Genomic DNA, 19,291 nt, shown 5'->3' on the forward strand with positions numbered 1-19,291 from the left:
TTTTTATTTATTGTATCTCCCAACCTAAACTCTCCTAAGGACAGAAACTTATTTTCCTACATTTAATTTTGAAGAAGTGAAAAGTCTCTATTTCTAAGACACACACGTGAGTGACAATCATTTTGCGATTGTGGTCCAGATACTTCCTTTCTTCAAAGAGTTCATTAGCAAAGATAAGTACAAGCTCACCACAAATACTGTGATTCAGGACATTATGGTAGTACAGAAGAATTCAGAAAGTAACAGCTGACAAAGTCTATGGGATTCCGTGTGCTGGCTACTGTCTAAGCATTCTACATGGACTTGCTTTAATATTTATAGCCACCTCGTGAGATTGCTATTTTTATTATCCTCATGCTACTTTTGAGGAAAGTGAGTCCAGTGGGATATTCTGTTAAGGGAAGAAGCCCCACATCTAAGAGAATTTGAAATTCATCCCTCCAGCTGGGATAATGTTTAACTAAAATGTAACAAACTCATGATGACCCGTAGTATTTATTTCTCTTTGATTATTAAAAAAAAAAGCAGTGTCATTATTTTAGAATTTTTCCAAAGTCAAAAACAAGAGCACTGAATTTTGCCTTTTTTGCATAGATAGACATTATTTTGTTTTTGACTCCAGTCTTGGGTGTTATTTTCTTTATCATCATTTCAAGAATATTTTTTATAGCTAAAAGGTAAATTTTGCATTTTCTCTGAGCTTACTACCATGGCTTAGACCTTCAAGCACAAATTTATTTGAAGTAGTCACAGATGAAGATACTTTGTTGTCCTTTCTCTATATTGGGGAACTTGTTTTTTCCCACCCTTTCAAGTTTGGAAAGTTTTTTTCTTGAAAGTAAAAAAAAAAGAGAGAGAGAAAAATTCAAATCAATTCAAGGTGGAGGGCAGGGGAATGAGGGAGCAGGAAAGGGAGGAGGGAAAAAGATGGGGTCGGTGTATGGCACACCTCTTGGGGGCGGGACTTTACCTAACAAATGCAAACAATGTAACCCTCAACGAACCTGAAACAATGAAAAGAAAAACAGTGAAAATATACCTTGTTTCTATAACCCAGTCTCAAGTGTTAAGTTCTTTCCAAGGCTCTCAGGCAGTGAATTCAAAGCTCTTTCTCTAACCTAGGGCTATTCCCTACTCACTATGATTCTATCTGTCCCATATGTCTATAATTTTATAATACTCAGTACTGTAAAATAAATAAATAGGAAAATAAACAGATACAGAAAATACACCCAACACCCCAAAATATTAATTGCTTACATTTTATTTTCAACTCAAAAGATGTTTCCACTAAGTTGGAAATCCCCTTAATAGTTTGGCAGAATTATAATATGTAAAAATCAAAAATTATAAGTTACAGAGCTAGGATTTAATCAAGGTAGAAAATTAAGCTTTCTTTCCTCATTGCTCCACTGGCTTCTGAGTTGCTAGAATTTAGCAGTTCCTTATGGGGTCAGGGTTTCTTGTGTTGTTAGGTTACAATTCTATGAGCTTTAGGAGGCAAAGCAGAAAAAGATGAAAAAATAAAGGCTGTGTCTCTAATTAGTATTTAATCCAATGCTAGATGTTTGCTCAGTAACTTTCCTTCACCTCTACCCTTAACCAACTGCTCTCTGTTCTAGAATGACCTCATCTTCTGGAGACAGGTGGACCAGCATGGCTCTGGGAATCCCAAGTGTGTTGGTTTCAGTGAAGCCTTGTTACACTGCCTAATGTCCAGAACAGAGACAGGAGTGAATAACCCATAAGCCCCAAATCCTACTTATGTAGCTCAGTACTTTCCACTTTCCACCAGTCTGTGCAGCTATAGGAAACATATTTGACTCTGTGTGACGAGCTACTTTATTACTATGGGAGCCTCTGAGAATGTCAGCAATGCTGTTTTCTCCAGGAGGAAGTCCCTCAGTGGCTCCCTGCAGTCCCGGAAAGCCATTATGGTGGCTGGGATTGGTGTGCTCAGGTTGTTACAATTCTTGTTTCTATCTCTGCTCCAATATTTGTGTGTACATGCAGCAGAATAACGGTTTCTGTTATTGGCCTGATCCTAAGGCAGAAATGGGTAATAAATTAGATTTAATTACCTAGAGTGTCTATATAATTGTAGTACAGTTTTATTAAATTAATGATAGTTATCAGAATCATTCCAGTTTCTCAGAATAAGATGTCTGAAACAACGACAGAGAAGAGAAACCTTGTATTCCTAAGTATAAACCTGAACACTTAAATTTAATCTAACATTTATCTAAGCATATAAAATTGACTCCGTGTGTGACTTGGGACCTCATCTCTCAGAGTCTCCATTTTACTCATCTAAAAAATGTGACAAATGTACCATGTCACCTCCCGATTCCTCATGTCAAAGATCTGTCATTCTAATAAGAAATTGTTCCTCTGTGGATGTAAACAATTTATTTAATTCTTATTAGGAGAATTTTGTTAAAATGTATTTCATTTTTTTTTCTTTTAGCACTTTCTCACATTTATTTATTTTCCTTCTTAGGCTACATAATTATTTTTTCTATGATATATATATTATAATGTATTTTTTTTTATTGTTGGGGATTCATTGAGGGTACAATAAGCCAGGTTACACTGATTGCAATTGTTAGGTAAAGTCCCTCTTGCAATCATATCTTGCCCCCATAAAGTGTGACACACACCAAGGCCCCACCCCCCTCCCTCCACAAATGAATTTGATGTTCAAAACTTGTCAGCTTATCACAAATCTTGAATGCCAAGAGGCTGATAATATTCCAATTAAGTGTTACAATTCAGGATAAAAGAGGGAATGTTTGAGATGTCTGTATTTTTTTCCTACATTGTATTGATGCAATGATTTTTTAAAAAAAATTTAGAGCAGATAGATATTTAGACATCAAAAAGACCTGCTGGCAATACTGGATACTATTATTAAAGCTCAAAAAAGCTGAGGTTTGATGACAAGGGGAATAATCATAAAACATAACCTTTTATTTCATCACAGAAAGTTACGTCTGCCCAGGATCTGACACCCAGGGTCCATGAAATGGTTTCACACAAGTGACATTCTATTCAAAACAGCTGTCTGCAAGAAAATTAGTGGGATTTAATCTGCCATAAAATGAATTGCACAGATTTATTTTTCTTGAGAAAGTCATGCCTTTGTGGCACTGGTGAGCTGTAGTAGTTTTGCTTTTAAAAGCAGCATCCCCTTCTATGCCAAATCCATATTAATTCAACCATGTGGAATATTCCTCTAGAAAAAAAGCAGCTGGAAAGGCAGGCCAGTTTACTCACCACCTGATGCCTTTCTCAATCTTTAAAAGCACTGGTTTAAAACATAAGCCCCGAAATAAATTTTCTATTCAGAGATAGATAGGATTTCATGTGTTTGGTCATGATGATTGAAAGATATGAAATTGTCAAAGTCAGCCATCAATAACCTACAAAGAAATGAAATTTCATATGCCTTGAATTAGTATTCAAAAGAGAACAAAACTGCAAAAGAACAAAATGCCAGTTAGAAAAATTACAGTTAGATGGGATTCATTATCTCTTTAAAATGGAATATACATAGCAAAGGACGTGAAAGATGCCCCATAGAGAGAACTATGAAACCTGAGAAAAGAAACAGCGGAAAATGTTAACAAAAGGGAGAATATGCCATCCTCATGGCTGGGAAGAATCAACGTTGAAATGTCTGTCCTACCCAGGATTATCTACATATTTAATGCAATCCCCATTAAAATATCAACATCTTACTTTGAAGATCTTGAAAAAATAATTCTACATTTTGTATGAAACCAGACAAAAACTCTGAATAGTTAACAGAATTCTACAAAATAAGAATAAATTGGGAGGCATCACGTTACCAGACTTCAGATTATACTATAAGTCTACAGTGATCAAAATGGCATGAGACTGGCATAAAAACAGAGAGATAGCTCTCTGGGATTAGACAGGTGAAACCAGCCTCATATCACCAGCTAATCTTCAATAAATCAAGCAAAAGCATACACCGAGGGAAAGGATCCCTATTTAATGAATGGGGCTGGGAGAACTGGTTAATCACATGTGGAAGATTGGATCCACACCTCTCACCACTTACAAAAATGAACTGCTTTTAATTTTTTTAAAAAAAGATAGAAGGGGCTAATATAAATACCTGTATTTAGAATCCCCTGAGTCAGTCAAAAAAAATTTCCATATAGGTGTTTTAAAGGTAATAGAGTAACATTTTATTTTATTTCATTCATTTAGTACTCCAAACACTTTTTAAAATGACAAAAGAAAAGAAAGGATTAAATGAAAAATTTTTCAACGGTGGAAACTATCCTAATACTACATGGGATGTGTAAGCTGTGTATCAATACAGGCCGGACAGTGAAACTGAGATTGCACCTCTCCATTCCATGACTTCATTCCACCACGTATTTCCCAAAATACTTACATTTGTTTTCAAAATCAGCCCAAACATTATTTCATTGTGATGATGACATTCTCTGGAGCAACCTATGTTCGAGCATTGTAACAATTTTTTTTAAATTAGCAATATAGAAAAGTCTCTACTTGCTTTGTTAAACAAATATATCTTTGCAATTTAAACATGAATCCTAGAGTAATTAAAACTGAAAATAATTTCAGCTAATTGAGATATATGTACATATTGTTTCTTTCTTTAGAAGACAGAAAACATTATGCCCCATAAGTGCCTTTTGCACTGTTCTAACTACCAGTGCCACTGTCACAAAGGCTCACCCATAAAACAACGAAGAACAACATATGCCTTTATAGTATCTCAATATCCTTCATTCTAATTTACAAAGTGAGTACCTACATAAAATAGGTTTCTACTAAAATAAATAGAGTGTTGTAGTGGTAATTACAAGGTTTGTACATATGTGCATAGCCATCAGTAACATTACCAAAAACTTGAGATGTTATGCACATTTGCTGTTTTGAAAAAAGAGTAGACAATGAAAATACTACTCTAAATATAAAGATAGGGTTCAACAAGGATAAGGTAACTTTTGTTTTTGTCATATTTTTTTCTGTAGATATCTACATCATGTGAGATTCGATTTTTAATTTAAAATAGGGCGAACAACCTCAAAATTGCTATTAAAGGCATTCTGCCACTGATGGGTAAGACTCCTATTTTGTGAATGTAGAGAGACCTTGTAGGAGTTGGTTTTATATTTGTAACTTCCCAAACTTCTACTCAGGAGTGTTTCTTGTATGTTGGGAGCACATTATTGATTCACATTTCCTTATGACAAATGTTAAACTCATTGGTAAACAGAACTGTTTTATTAAAAAACTATCTGTACCCTTCACAAACTTCACCAGAAATCACAATAGCTTTCTTTCATTTCTGTGGCAGACGATGCTGAATTTCTGGAGAGTGTTTTGTTCTTTTATATAACATTTGCTTAATCCCTGCTACTTAACAGTATTTAGCTTTATGTCATATTTTGATGTAAAATACAATTATCCTCACCATTTAAAATTTGAATCTTCATCTAAGAATCCCAAGATTTACTTAGCATGGCTAGCTGTCAATAAATCTGAGACATAAAAATGTGCTATCTCAGTCTTGCAGAGTATCTGATGGAACACCAACACTGAAACATCTTTGTCGGCTGTCATCTTAAAATCTTTAAATGCACTTTAGTGTTAGCATTTTATATCATAATATAGAAATGCACTACCATTCTTCATCTGCTTTACAATCTTTTCACACTGATGATATCCTCCAACTCTGAATAGTTGTAAAATTTGTGCTGATTTGTCTGCTTATAGAAACGTCCCTTAATGCATACGCAAAGACCATTTGCATAAAATAGAAATTGAAATTCAAGATGTGTCATTATCATTTATGAAATCATTTAAATATGCCTACAGTATTTTAAAGATTTACAAACACTTTCAGCAATGAGGAAGAGTCTAGGATTTTTTCATGGTAACATACAGATCTTTACAGAAATGGCATTGCTGTATATTGATGTACATATGCAAACACACACACACATATATATTTGCTCTTTTCTTTTTCTTCATTAACTCAGCATAAAGATTATTGACTGAGTCCAAAGACAAACAGAATTACAAAATGTTGGAAACCACTATTTGTATAATAAAGAAGGAAAATTGGCAAGGGAAGGAGTAATTCTAGTAACCCGAAATTAAACATAAAAAATACTATAAGATGAATTCATAAGAAGACCAGGCAAAGTTTGTTCACAAATTTATGAAAATGCCAATATCTAGCCAAGAAAGGTAACAAGAAATGTTACATAAATTAATGTAGAGGTCATCAACGAACTTATAAATTCAATATTAATTGCACACTAAACAATATAAACAGAAAAATGCATGTCATAAAAACTTGCACAAGAAATAGAAGATACTTCTGAAGTGGTTTCCTGTTTCCATATTGTTCACTGGAGCATCAACCCCAGTTTTGAAACACATGACAGTGATTTTCAAGCTTTAATTCATATAAAAAGTATACACAGATCTTATTAAAAATAAAGATTGTGATTCAGCTAGATGAAGCCAGCTTGGGAAGACACTTTAAAGTATTTAGTTTTCCTCTAACTAGCACATCAGAGTGATAGGTTTATGTGAAACTCAAACACTCAGATGCCCACCTTTTCGGACTGGGAAGTTTGAAGTAAGCAGGGGCAGGAATGCATAGTTACATGTCTGTGTGAGCAGCCAGGTTCACATTTGCATTTGGGGAAGGGTGTCAGCAATTATCTGGCAATTACCCTCAAACTGGACTTGCATTCATCTGAGTATATAGAGTTCAGAGACCTGTCAGGTTCAAATATACCCTATCTCCACGGTTAAGCCTCAGCTTTACTTCATACATTTCAACATTTTTCCATGTGGATGCTGTTATAGGGTGCCTGAAGTCTGGAGATAAGCCCAGGATTAGTCCTGCTGTAAAGTCATCATGAAGTCTGGTTGCAGGTCCTAAGTTGTCCATTGTGTTTTCGAGAGCTTACTCAGGAAAAAAGTCACATTCACCAACTTTGGTACAGCAGTTGTTGTTGAAAACTTCCCTGCTGGACTTTACCTTCCTGTTTTTATTGATGGTAGATTTATATTTTGAGGCTAAAATAACTTTCCATTACCAGGCTTACTTTAGGAAGAATATCTAAGCTGAGAATTGCTGAATGAAATGTTCACTTTTTTAAAAAGCATTTTGAGAACTGGGTCAATCCTGTTCAAGTAGATTTTTAAAAATCACTTGGTAGTGATTTAGAATTATTCTATAATTATAAAATATTTTTATTTTCACTTTCTCTGTTGCTATAAAACGTACAGTTACAGAATTTTTCTTTTATTATATACTTAAATTTGTCAGAAATATGGACATCAAGGGATATTACATTCATGCTAGTAACATGGCTAAAATACTGGATTTTCTTTTATTGTTGTGTGTAGCCAGTGGGATGACCTGGAGGATGTAAAATTTAAGGCAGTAATATTTAATTAAGTTTTGTCAAAATTTTATTGCCTTTGCCAAAGGACATGGCTGACTATCTCTGAAACAGGTACAGAGCAAAGGTGTAGAGTGGCATCCTGAACAGAACTGGCATTGGGATGTTTTTCTGAAAACAAACATGAAGTGTTAACACTTCAGAAATAACTTCCTAAAGGATACCAACAGCCTTCCTGTATGTTACAATTTCTTCCTTTCTGTATGTTACAATTTGTTTACCCTACTTAATCTGATTTTTAAAGAGTTGGTGAAAAATACTCTACACACTTCAGGGTTATGAAATAAGTTTATTATATCTTTCAACTGTACAGTTATAGATATATCTAAATAAAAAGGAATAGAAAAAGTTTCCCCATCATAGAGTCCCTGTAAACAAGAGATGCCTTGGGAAAGAAAATCTTCCTTCTCTTGCACTAGTGAAGATTCTTGAATGGGATTATGCTAAACACTCATGGAATTTAGGAAGATAACATGAGCTCTTTTTCATTAAATTATCAGAATATTGGGGGCAGAGGCAAGACGGCCAACTGAAGCCAGCTTTCCACAGAGGCTCCCGTCCAGAAGGAGAGTTAAAGGACAGAAGTTTATCAAGTAAGATGATGGTTTGGAGCTGAGCCAAAAGAGAAGGTTGAAGAACGCACATCAACCCTGCTGAGGGGAGCTGCGACCTGAAGGAAACAAACAATAGGTACAAAATCCATCGCCAAGCTGATGGGAGTCTCCTCCCCCATGAGAATGGCTTGCAGTATACATTCTACAAACAAGCAAGCGGAGTTCTGATATCTTCCTATTTTATCCCATGGGAGAGACCCTCTAAAAACCAGAACTCCTTCCCCAGAGAGGACGCACAACATGAGTGGCACTCTCCTGTCAGGCATAAAACTGTATAAATTCTCTACCTGCAGTTCTGAACTCCCAGCATTCCCCTCCACTCTCATCCTGAGGTCTGGAAGCCTATCCCCCATGGAGTCCAGATTCTGGGGCATTTTCTTGAGAGGGGTGGACAAGGTGTGGGCTGTTGCAGGTCTATGCTGATTCTGTGACATGGGGGTAAAGAGAGGACTGTGGACCGAGAGGAAGAGTGAGAAGCAGTGCCCCAAGGCACAGCAACAGTGGCAGAGGCAGGAACAATAGGGCTCACACCCCTTGGGATATTTTAGAGAGATACCCCTTGCCTCTCTTGGCAACCAGTGGCAGCCACTGGAGGAACAGATCTGGGATGGAAATGCAGGCCCCATGAGACTAGAATATATGTGCACAGAGATGGCATGGGGGGAGGAGGGGTGCTGAGTTAGAAGTGCTACTTTAGTGAGCCTAAAAAGCACCCAACACCCAGGGAAACATAGCTGAGACAAAAGAATGTGGGGCAACAGCACCAGCCCAGGGATAGGCAGGAACTGAGAGCTGAATGTGACCTTTAATCATACGTGCCCCAATATGGAGTGCAGCTGAGACACAGATGCCAGTTCTGTGAGAACTAGTGCAATGGCAAGAGCACAGGGCAGGGCTGAGCCCCAGTTTTTGTGAATTCAAATGGAGCCTGGCCCACAGAGGAATATAGCCAGGACAGAATTGCTAATTCTGCCAGAATATAAGTGGCAGCAACATCAATCTGGGGTGTGGCTGGAACTGAGTGAACTACCCCAGCTCCCATTAAGCACTCAAGGTTGTCAGGTTTCAGCTCCCCCTCCTGACTGGTGGCAGAGTGCAGCCATCTGGTCAAGGAGACACAGATCTCCCTGCGACTCTGGAGTTAACCCCTGAAGCATCTGCTCATTGGAGGGAACTGGGTCACAGCCCTGTGGGGTTACCAGGGACTGGGTGTGACAGAGGTGTAAGGTGAGGAAGGAGGCACCAACCTTCCCAGGCTAATTCATCTGCTGGGAGGGTCCTTCTGACTACATGGAGCACTGGAGCGAGTCATACTCAAGTTGCCTGAGGACTCCTGCTTTCTAATTGCTGGAGACCTTTTGAATTCTCCCACTTGAGACTGGGTGCTGACTGGGACAATTGATTTGGAACTCTTGACCTGGGTCAATCACCCAAGGACTATCCAAAGTGATACCCTGGCTGTGTGGTTGTGTGAAGGTTTGATTTTCATTTTCCAGTTGTTGCCTGTGGGGGTGGAGTGCCTTAGTTGCTGGTATTTCTCCACAGGTGAAACTTCAACTCAGAGTCACTGATTCACCAGGAGTAGACAGAGACCAGCTGAAAGCAAGACAGAGTCACTTAGTCCCACCACACCAAGCAGGTCCCCAGTGTCTCAGGCTGTAGCCCTGTACGGGTCCTTTGCAAAGCACTAGGGGAAAAGGTACAGATACTAGTTGCAGCTCTTGGGCAAAGGGCCGGCTAATCCCTACTCCAGGAGCCTCCAACCCAACTTCACCTTATCTTCTCATCTAGCCGATGGTGTAAAATAATCATGGAATGGAATCAGCAGAAAAACTCCATCAACATGAATAATCACAGTAGATCAACTCCCCAAGGAATTATATGGCAGATACACCAGAAGATCCCATTCATAAACAAATGACTGAGATGTCAGACATTGAATTCAGAATTTGGATCACAAATAAGATTAATAGAATGGAGGTAAAGTTAGAATTAGAAATTCAAGGAGCATTTCAAAAGTTGTCTCAAGAATTCAATGAATTCAAAGACAAAATCACCAAAGATTTCGACACATTAAGACAAAAACTTGCAGCCCTCAAAGATCTGAGAAATACAGTAGAATCCATCAGTAACAGAATGGAGCAGGCAGAAGAAAGGATTTCTGACATTGAAAACAAAGCTTTTGAAAGCTCCCAAAAGCTCAAAGAGGAAGAGCAGTGGAGACCAAAAACAGATCATTCTTTCAGAGAGCTCTGGGATAATTCGAAGAAAACTAATATTCACCTTATAGGAATTCCTGAAGGCAACGAGGTGGCTTCAAAAGGCACAGAGGCTCTACTCCATGAAATAATCAATGAGAACTTCCAAGACATGCCAAGAAATTCTGAAACTCAGATAGCAGAAAGTTTCAGAACCCCCGCACAACTCAACCTGAATAAGACAGCTCCTAGGCACATTATAATTAACTTCATCGAAGTTAATATGAAGGAGAAAATTCTGCAAGCAGCCATATATAAGAAAACCATAACCTACAAGGGGAAGAATATTAGAATGATGGCAGATTTCTCTGCTGAAACCTTTCAAGCTAGAAGAGGGTGGTCATGGACTTTTAATTTCCTAAAAAAAATAATGTTCAACCCAGGATCCTGTATCCAGCTAAACTGAAATTCATTTATGATGGAGAAATTAAATAATTTAATGACATACACATGTTGAAGTAATTTGCCATAACTAAACCAGCTCTTGAGGATATTCTCAGACCTATCCTCCATAATGACCAGCCCAATCCTCTACCACCAAAGTAAACTCACTCAGAAATTGTTGATCAAATTCCAACTTCCACATTGGCAAAAGGATTAAATATGTCCACTGGACTTTCGAAAAACTCGATACACAAAATTATACCAGGCTTATCGATATTCTTATTAATGTGAATGGTTTAAATTGTCCTCTAAAGAGGCACAGTTGGCTGACTGGATACAAAAACTCAGGCCAGAAATCTGCTGCATTCAAGAATCTCATCTTACCTTAAATGATAGATATAGACTCAGGGTGAAGGGATAGTCATCTATATTTCAGGCAAATGGAAATAAGAGAAAAGCAGGTATTGCAATTTTATTCTCAGATACAATAGGCTTTAAATCAACAAAAGGAAGGAAAGATAAGGATGGTCAATTCATATTTGTTAAGGGCAACACTCAACATGATGATATTTCAGGCAGCACCTGTGGCTCAGTGAGTAGGGCACTGGCTCCATATACCAAGGGTGGTGGGTTCAAAACTGGCCCTGGCCAAACTGCAACAACAACAAAGAAAATAGCTGAGTTTTTTGGCAGCTGCCTGTAGTTCCAGCTACTCAGGAAGCTGAGGCAAGAGAATTGCCTAAGCCCAAGAGCTGGAGGTTGCTGTGAGCTGTGATGCCACAGCACTCTACCAATGGCACCAAAGTGAAACTCTATCTCAAAAAAAAAAAAAGATGAGATTTCAATTATTAACATTTATGCACCCAATCAGAATGTGCCTCAATTTATAAGAGAGACTCTAATAGACATGAGCAACTTGATTTCTGCCACCACCATAATTCTCAGAGATTTTAACGCTCCTCTGGCAGTATTGGGTAGATCCTCCAATAAGAAACTCAGCAAAGAAATTTTAGATTTAAACTTAAGCATTAAACAATTGGATTTAACAGACATCTACAGAACATTTCATCTTAACAAAATTGAATACACATTCTTCTCATCAGCCCATGGAACATCCTCCAAAATTGATCATACCTTAGGTCACAAGTCTAACCTTAGCAGATTTAAAAGAATAGAAATTATTCCTTGTATCTTCTCAGTTCATCATGGAATAAAACTTGAATTCAGTAACAACAGGAATCTGCATACTCATACAAAAACATGGAAACTAAGTAACCTTATGCTGAATGCTTGCTGGGTCATAGACAAGATTAAGTAAGAAATTACCAAATTTTTACAACAAAATGATAATGAAGACATGAATTATCAGAACTCTGGGAAACTACAAGGGCAGTCCTAAGAGGGACATTTATAGCACTGCAAGCCTTCCTCAAGAGAACGAAAAGAGAGGAATTAACAGCTTAATGGGAAATCTCAAGCAATTGAAAAAGGAAGAACATTCCAACCTCAAACCCAAAAGTAGAAAAGAAATAACCAAAATTAGAGCAGAATTAAATAAAATTGAAAACAAAAGGGTTATACAACAGATCAATAAATCAAAAAGTTGGTTTTTTGAAAAGGTCAGTAAAATAGATAAACCTTTGGCTAACCTAACCAGGAAAAAAAATCTCTAAATTCATCAATCAAAAATGGCAAAGATGAAATAACAACAGACTCCTCACAAATTCAAAAAATCCTTAATGAATATTACAAGAAACTTTATTCTCAGAAATATGAAAATCTGAAGGAAATTGACCAATACTTGGAAGCACACCACATTCCAACACTTAGCCAGAATGAAGTGGAAATGTTTAACAGGCCCATATCAAGCTCTGAAATAGCATCAACTATACAAAATCTCCCTAAAAAGAAAAGCTTGGGACCAGATGGCTTCATGTCAGAATTCTACCAAACCTTTAAAGAGGAACTAGTACATATATTACTCAACCTTTTCCAAAATATAGAAAAATGAGGCATATTACCCAACACATTCTATGAAGAAAACATCGCCTTTATCCCCAAAGCAGGAAAAGACTAACAAGAAAAGAAAATTATAGACCAATATCACTAATGAATATTGATGCAAAAATATTCAGCAAGATTATAACAAACAGAATCCAGCAACACATCAAACAAATTATACACCATGACTAAGTGGGTTTTATCCTAGGGTCTCAAGGCTGGTTCAATATACATAAATCTATAAATGTAATTCAGCACAAATACAAATTAAAAAACAAAGACCATATGATTCTCTCAATTGATGCAGAAAAAGCTTTTGATAATATCCAGCATCTCTTCATGATCAGAGCACTTAAGAAAATTGATATAGAAGGGACATTTCTTAAACTGATAGAGGCCATCTACAGCACACCCACAGCCAATATCATATTTAATTGAGGTAAATTGAAATAATTTCCACTCAGATCAGGAACCAGGGAAGGTTACCCATTATTTCCTCTGGTTTTCAACATTGTAATGGAAGTTTTAGCCATTGCAATTAGGCAAGGAATGGTGATCAAGGGTATCCATATAAGGTCAGAGGAGATCAAACTTTCACTCTTTGCAGATGATATGATTATATATCTCAAAAACACCAGGAATTCTTCTACAAAACTCTTAGAAGTGATCAGAAATATAGCAGTGTCTCAGGTTACAAAATCAACACTCACAAATCTGTAGCCTTTATATATACCTACAATAGTCAAGCTGAAAAAACAGTCAAGGACTCTATTCCTTTCACAGTAGTGCCAAAGAAGATGAAATATTTGGGAGTTTACTTAACAAAGGATGTGAAAGATCTCTATAAAGGGAACTATGAAACTTTAAGAAAAGAAATAGCCGAAGATGTTAACAAATGGAAAAACATACCATGCTTATGGCTGGGAAAAACCAACATTGTTAAAATGTTCATATTACCCAAAGCAATATACAATTTTAATGCAATCCCTATTAAAGCTCCGCTGTCATACTTTAATGATCTCGAAGAAATAATACTTCATTTTATATGGAATCAGAAAAAACCTCAAATAACCAAGACATTACTTAGAAATAAAAACAAAGCAGGAGGAATCACGCTACCAGACCTCAGACGATACTATAAATCGATAGTGATCAAAACAGCATGGTACTGGCACAAAAACAGAGAAGTAGATGTCTGGAACAGAATAGAGAACCAAGAAATGAATCCAGCTACTTACTGTTATTTGATCTTTGACAAGCCAATTAAAAACATTCAGTGGGGAAAAGATTCCCTATTTAACAAATGGTGCTGGGTGAACTGGATTGCAACCTGTAGAAGACTGAAACTGGACCCATACCTTTCACCATTAACTAAGATAGACTCTCACTGGATTAAAGATTTAAAGTTAAGACATGAAACTATAAAAATACTAGGAGAGTGTGCAGGGAAAACCCTTGAAGAAATCGGTCTGGGTGAGTATTTTATGAGGAGAACCCCCCAGGCAATTAAAGCAGCTTCAAAATACCACTACTGGGACCTGATCAAACTAAAAAGTTTCTGCAAAGCCAAGAACACAGTAAGTAAAGCAAGCAGACAGCCCTCAGAATGGGAGAAGATATTTGCAGGTTATGTGTCTGACAAAGGTTTAATAACCAGAATCCACAGAGAACTCAAACGTATTAGCAAGAAAAGAACAAGTGATCCCATCTCAGTGTGAGCAAGGGACTTGAGGAGGAACTTTCCTGAAGAAGACAGGCACAAGGCTTACAGACACATGAAGAAATGTTCATCATCCTTAATCATAGAAAAATGCAAATCAAAACCACTTTGAGATATCATCTAACCCCAGTAAAATTAGCCCACATTGCAAAACCCCAAATCCAGAGATGTTGGCATGGATGTGGAGAAAAGGGAACACTTCAGCACTGCTGGTGGGAATGTAAACTAATACATTCTTTTTGGAAAGATGTTTGGAGATCACTTAGGGATCTAAAAATAGACCTGCCGTTTGATCCTTCAATTCCTCTATTAGATATATATCCAGAAGACCAAAAGTCACATTATAACAAAGATATTTGCACCAGAATGTTTATCGCAGCCCAATTCATAATTGCTAAGTCATGGAAGAAGCCTAAGTGCCCATCGACCCATAAATGGATTAATAAATTGTGGTACATGTACACCATGGAATATTATGCAGCCTTAAAGAAAGATGGAGACTTTACCTCTTTCATGTTTACATGGATGGAGCTGGAACATATTCTTCTTAGTAAAGTATCTCAAGAATGGAAGAAAAAGTACCCAATGTACTCAGCCCTATTATGAAAGCAATTTATAGCTTTCATATGAAAGCTATAACCCAACTATAGCCCAAGAAAAAGAAAGAAGAGAAGGAGGGGAAGAGAGGGGGAGGATGGATGGAGGGAGTGTAATTGGTGGGAACACAACTATGGTGCATTTCACAAGGGTAAATATTAAATTTACTAAGTGTAGAGTATAATGTCTTAACACAATAACTAAGAAAATGTTAACTATGTTAACCAGCTTGATGAAAATATTTCAAATTGTATATAAGGCCAGCACACTATACCCTATAATTGCATTAATGCACACAGCTATGATTTAATAAAAAAAAAGAAAGAAATGATCAGAATATTATTTTATTTCAATGTTTGTAGTAGTTTATTGGTCATACTGGAGGTGTTTTTAATGTTAAAACAGTCCTAATTTTCTTAATGTTATAAGTTACCATGATTAGTCTTCATATGTGCTCTAAGTGACTTCTGTTTCCGGAGATAGATGATAGATAGATAGATAGGTTCTTGTAGATTATACTTGATTAAACTCAGAGAATCTCCTCACCAAAGTATGGATTCTATTTATATTACAGTGGTAGTGGAGTATTTAGTGATGGCATTCAGTGTCTGGGAGGAATTCTCTCCTCTGTAGCACACGATTCACTCAACGATTCATGGACATTCTCCCTCGTACCCTCTCTGCGAAGAGACACTATCATTCTCCTCATTTTGATAGAAAGTCTGAGACTAGGAGAAGCTAGTAATTTACCCAATATCATATAGTTAATAATTGATATTGAGATTATTGTCTGTGTTCGTGATATTAATTATTTTTACATTTCCCATTTTGCAGAAAGCAGGAATGATAGTTCTAGGCTTGCTGAGGCCCTAAGATACACCAACTCATCCTTCTAGATGAGATTTGAAAGGCAGTTTTTTAAAATTTCATATAACTTTACAATTATCACGTCTTATGAAAGATTACAGAAGTATTTCTTATCATTTATTTTAAAATTCACTGTTTTGCATCTGATGGTAAAATAATACTTTCAAACTTAATGGTTTGTAGAAATAGAATATCCACATTAAAACTTTAGATGAATATTAAAGTAATTATTATTCTTAAAAATGTCCAGTAGGACATGGAAATTAGGCATAGAAGAACCATACCTCTAAACGATAAAGGCCATCTACAACAAACCCACAGCAAATACCACACTGAATGTGGAAAGCTTAAAGCATTTCCTCTAAGAACTGGAACAAGATAAGGAGGCCCACTTTCATCACTCCTACACAACACAGAACTGGAAGTCCTAGACAGAGCAATCAGGCAAACGAAAAAGAAATAAAAAGCATCCTAATTGGGGAAAAAAATGAAACCAAGTACCCCAAGACACATAAGAGACATCAAAATTAAATCATACTTTGCATAGAAAAATCACCAAATAGATAAATTCAAAATATTCATGTATATAATATTTGTATTTGTGTCCCTTAAACAAACATTTAAATCTAAAAACAAACAAACAAATTATCACTTTTTCCTGACAACATGATCTTATATCTGGGAAAATCTAAAGACTTCACACACACACAAAACCCTCTTGTACGGTATATAATAAATTTCATCATATTGCTGCGTACAAAATCAATGTGCAAAAATCAGTAGTGTTTCTATATGCCAATAATGATCAGCTGAGATTGAAATCAAGAACACAATCCCATTTACAATAGCTACACTAAACAATAAAATAGCTACCAATATACTTAAACTAGGATGTGAACGATCTCTAGAGAAAAACTACAAAACACCAATGAAAGAAATTATAGATGACACACTCAAATAGAAAAATATCCCATGTTCATGAATCAGAAGAATTAGTATCTACACTACCCAAATATCCACACTACCCACACTACCCAAAGAGATCTGCACATTCAATGCAGTCTTTATAAAAATATCAATGTCATTTTTTGTAGAGTTAGAAAAAAAATTCTAAACTTCATATGGAGCCAAAAAGCATCCAAACAAGCAAAACAATCCTAAGCAAAAAGAGGAAGCTGGGGGCGTCACACTGCCCACCTTCAAATTATAGAACAGGATTATAGCAACCAAAATAACATGATGTGGGTATAAGGACAGACACATAGGCTCATGGAACAGAAGAGAGAATCCAGAAATAAAGCCCACAGATTTACAGACAGTTGATTCTCAACAAAGCTGAAAAGAACACGCATTGCAGAAAGGATGATAAACAGTACCTTTTCCAACTTCTAGGAAGACTCCTAACCTTGTGTTTGTCACAGCACTACTCATGATGGCAAAGGTACAGAATTAACCCATGTGTCCATCCACAGATGACTGGACAAAGAAAACGTGCATGCCCACAGTGGAATACGACTCAGCCACAAAAAGAATGAAATTAACCCATGTGTCCATCACGATGACTGGACAAAGAAAACCTGGTGTATGCCCACAGTGGAATACAATGCAGTCCCAAAAAGAATGTAACCATATCTTCTGCAGCTGGAGATCACTATGTTATATAAAACGAGCCAGAGACAGAAGGTCAAACTTTGCATCTTCTCACCCATAAGTGTGTGACTGAACAAGAGTAGCCATGGATGTAGAGATGAATGATAAAATGAGGAGGCTCAGAAGGGTGCAGGGCTGAGAGTGGGCACACAGTGGGAAATGACTCCATGGTACCATGTGTTTGATTCCAGTGGTGGGTACCCTAAACACCCTCACTTGACCACTATTCAATCTACGCATGTGACAGCCTTGCACCTGTTTCCCATAAATTGATATACATTAAAAGAATACCATTGTTGTCTCATATAATCCTTTCTGTTGTTCCATTTCATAAAAACCACTGACACTGATGATCTACTTCTGAGGTAATATTGTATACAGAAACACAGGCCACCAAGGTCATTAACTGTGCCAAAGACCACAGTGATTTGAAGCTAGGAAAATGTTGATGTCATTATCTGTAACCTTGTAAAAGACTTTCCATTGAAATATACCTCTGAGAAATATTCGGAAAAAAAATAAGGCTACAAGCTATAGTTTATGCTACCAAGTGTTTCTTACCATATTATCCCCAGGTCAAAATTCTTGTGTAATGGTTTACAAAGACAATGTTAATTTTGTAGGAAACAATCCAAAGACACGTTGCTTTATAACCCTTGGTGCCAGTCCACCACGAAGGCCACTGGCCTGGTGATCTGTAGCCTCGAATCTTTATTTCCTTTTACATGTTTTAAAAAATAACAGATGCCTATTTTTAGCCTGAGGTAATAATGGCTGCTTTGATGTGAGTAGCCTCAATTATAATCGAAATAAACAAGGGTGCTGTTCAAATTTTCTTTTTAAAGACGCTGAAAATTTTGGTTTTAGCTACTGGTTCTTATTCTTAGTAGCAGTGAATGTGTACCCACCTAAGCAACGCAAAGCAAAAACCTCTTTGAAATCAAACCTAGAGACAAAATGTGCATTGTATTGAGGTTTGGGGGGTTGCATTTGAACAAAATAGTGTTAATCATCCTCATTCCTGTCATATCAGCTCTAACATGCACGGATTTTACTCAGCTCCTAGGTCTGTATTTACAATCAGTACATAAAAATCAGCATGTAAAAAAAGCTATAACTCTGTTAAAGAAAGTTGAAAATTAACACACTAAGTACTAAGCCATGTGACTTTTATGGGATTTTTGAATACATGAAAAAATGATGTTTTTACTGCAAATAAATTTTTAAAATCCCAATTAACCCATATGATCTCAAGATGTATTCTCTTTTGAGATGTAACAATAATATTCCATTGAACTGTTTTACTATCATTCTTTTTTACAAATAGTAGAAATAAGCAAAGTTTCTTAATGCAATGAAATATGAGGTACAAACCATGCTCCCAAACGGCAGATGATCACTAAAAGGTTTGCTGTTCTGCACTCACACAAAGCAAGAAAGAGAAACTCTACTTTGCCTGAAGTCTTAACACATCTCGTACTGAGATTAGGACATCAGATGATGTCTGATGCCCTCCTCAGGAAACTTTCCATAATTTTATTGCCCTCTCTTACAAGCCAAATTATGCTTCATGAGAGTTATAAAAATATTAAAACTATGTCAAATTTTCTAATACTCTGTTAGACCAGATTGGGGTGTTTTTTTTCCCTTACAATAGGTAAAATAGATATTTTATCTATTTGAAGAAAAGAAAAAAAAAGCTAAAACTGC

The 19,291-nt window shown here is 36.6% G+C and overlaps 1 protein-coding gene across 1 annotated transcript in view; it reads right to left on the reverse strand.

Annotated features, from left to right (window-relative positions):
• GALNTL6 (polypeptide N-acetylgalactosaminyltransferase like 6) overlaps window positions 1-19,291 on the reverse strand; it is a 776,087-nt gene that overhangs the window by 358,473 nt on the left and 398,323 nt on the right. The gene's annotated exons all lie outside the window — the stretch shown is intronic.

Source organism: Nycticebus coucang, chromosome 1 (genome assembly GCF_027406575.1).
Source record: "Nycticebus coucang isolate mNycCou1 chromosome 1, mNycCou1.pri, whole genome shotgun sequence".
Classification (NCBI taxonomy): Eukaryota; Metazoa; Chordata; class Mammalia; order Primates; family Lorisidae; genus Nycticebus; species Nycticebus coucang.